Here is a 2,784-nt window from a genome sequence, read left to right as displayed (position 1 = left end):
CGAGTCGATATATGATGTGCTCGAAAGTTCTACCCCTCCGACCCGACCCATTTTTGATGAAGATGCAACGGATATTCCTAGCACACCGACGCAGTCAGCGTTTGAGTCACCTCATATCTTTGATGAGTATTTTGATGATGAGTTACTAGACGTTCCCATGCTGATGGAGAGTGACTCATCTGACGTGTGCGAAGGGATAGACGTCCCAATTTTTGTGCCTATGGATTTGCCCAAACCCGAGACATCACCGATTCAACCATATGAGGTGACAGTCATTGCTATAGAAGTGTCCAAGCCAGAAGAGAAGATCACTCCAGCACTAGAGCCTTTCATATTACACTTTGTAGTGCCTAGAGTAGGTCTCTCTTTGACGTCTACACACTTGATCTCCCTTTCTCCTAGCAGTTCTAAGCGGGGACACTTCGATTCTAAGGGAGGGAGAATGATGCAATCCTGGCTTACAATCACACGATTCGAGATGAGCGTGAGACGGCCTCGACCTTGGAGTTATGTATAGTTTAATTTACTTATATTAATTGTTAGTTATGTTATTTTTATTGTAGGACTTGTGTCTCCATCTTGCCAGATGGGCCGGTCCACTTGAATAAGGCCCATTAAGGTCTAAACCTAGTTTTGATTTCTTAGGCTATATATAGCCTCTCTTGTAGTTCATTTAGAATAACGTTGAATTTGAAAGCTAAGCTTGTGTTTAAACACCCTTTCGGCGTCAAACCCGGTTCGGGCTCGCACCTCCACGAGCCATTTATCTATTTCCCGCACGCATCCAACTAAACACAATCAAACGACGACTAGGTGAACGTGCTCGATCTAGATCCGCGCCGTAACGAATCGACCATCCCGGTCGATTTCGTATCAATTGTTCTATAAATAAGGAGCTTCTTTCTAATTTTCACTCTCAGCCCGCATCTGAAATACTCCCAGTTACTCTAGTTTCATCCTTTATTTTTTTATTTAGACCGCAAATTCAAATTCCTCATATTAAAGTTATTGGATTCGACTCTTGAATCATAAAATTTCGTTTTTGAATGACATAGATTCGACTCCGAATATTGTAAGTCGTTATTACACTCTATTTTATGCTACTTCTGTTCTTTATATTTATGAAGTTGTCATCAAACGTTTTTAAAGATTCTTGAGTGTAAATTATAGATCGACTCGATACAAATCCAACGACACCAGTCTCGTCCAGTTTCGTCGTCATTTGACCCCTGAGATATTTGAAGTTCATTGCGCAGCCCAACCTCTTATTTCCGGCGTGAACAGTAAGTGATCATGGTTTTCCCTTTTCTCGAGTCTATTGTTAATCTTTTATTGATTTTTTTGATATTAAATTGTATTTTCGTTTCGATACGAAGCCAACTGTACCAACCATGTTCATTTTCGTTGTCATTTGATCCCTGAATGATCTCTTCGAAGTTCATCACACAGTTCAACAACTATTTCAGACGTGATCAGTAAGTTCTCACTGTTTTCACATTTTTCAGAAAAATATTATTTATATTTTCTGGATTTTCTTGATTCTAAATTGTAGTTCGTTTTGATACAAAGGCAACGGTACTAACCATGTCCGATCCCGTCTCTATTTGAGCCTTGAACAAGCAGTTCGAACCAAGCCGTGCAGCAACATCTATTCTGCCGAATTATATTCAGGTTTTTGGTAACTCTAATTCTCTAAGTATTATGCCATTAATTATTTGTTTGAATCTTCAAACAAATATTCCAATTTAACATAATATATATATAAAAATGCTTATACGTCCCGTCAATCGATTCGTTCAGGAATCGAGCCCGTCAACTAGGAACCTTATCTCTGTTCGATACATATCAACATCTTCTGATCTAAGGCAATTGATGCTTCACTCTTTCTTATTTAATTTATTCCATATTTTTCTTAATTAACAATGAATCTATTGTTATATTAAGTTGGGATAAAGTTATTCTCTTGTGTGTTGGGGACATTAGTTATAAACCTAAAGTGAATATGTTGTATACATATAGTGAGTACACTTATTATATATTTTTATATATATTATTACCTTAGGATGATAGATGAACTATGATGTGGATTGATGTGGATATGAATGTGTAGTTAGAGCGAGTATTCGTAGGAACGCTATATACGTTGCAAGGTCTAGTTGTTTCTTTATAACTTGGTATTAGAAGTATGTGCCCTAATATCTTTTGATCATGACCATACCCTTTTATATTGATATAAGTGGTGGTGCACTTAGCTGGTGCCGCAAATTGGGATTATTCCCTTCGTTCTCATTGCGAGATATTATTAAAAGCTTCAACGTGAATGTAAGTTTTGAGAAGTAAAGAAGATAAGTGTTATTATGCACATAATGAATAAACCTCCAGGCGATTAGTACAAGTTGGCAAATCGCTTGGCCTCCTGGTTAAGTACGTCATGTTTTCAATCTAAGATCGTACAACACGCATGGGGGAGGGTGGTTCTTGACCCAATTATTCATGAGAGGTTGTTTTATAAAACTATTATTGGTTATTATCTAAAATGTTACAACACAAATATATATTATAAAAAAAATAATTCCATAAGACTCAATCCCCTTGGAGTCTTCTCTTGTTGTAAATATTTCCTATAAGACTCAATTTCCTTGAAGTCTTCTCTTGTTATAAACATTTCGCATAAAACTCAATTTATTTGGAGTCTTCTCTTGCTATATATATATATGTATGTGTGTGTGTGTGTCTCTGTGTGTGTGTGTGTGTATCTTTTCCTAATTCGGTGGAAGCGTATGA

This window comes from Phyllobates terribilis, unplaced genomic scaffold, assembly GCF_046119375.1.
Source record: "Phyllobates terribilis strain yellow unplaced genomic scaffold, ASM4611937v1 Scaffold_3821__1_contigs__length_69843, whole genome shotgun sequence".
In the NCBI taxonomy this organism is placed as follows: domain Eukaryota; kingdom Metazoa; phylum Chordata; class Amphibia; order Anura; family Dendrobatidae; genus Phyllobates; species Phyllobates terribilis.
The sequence above is the reverse complement of the archived record's forward strand: the minus strand, read 5'-3'. Positions refer to the sequence as shown.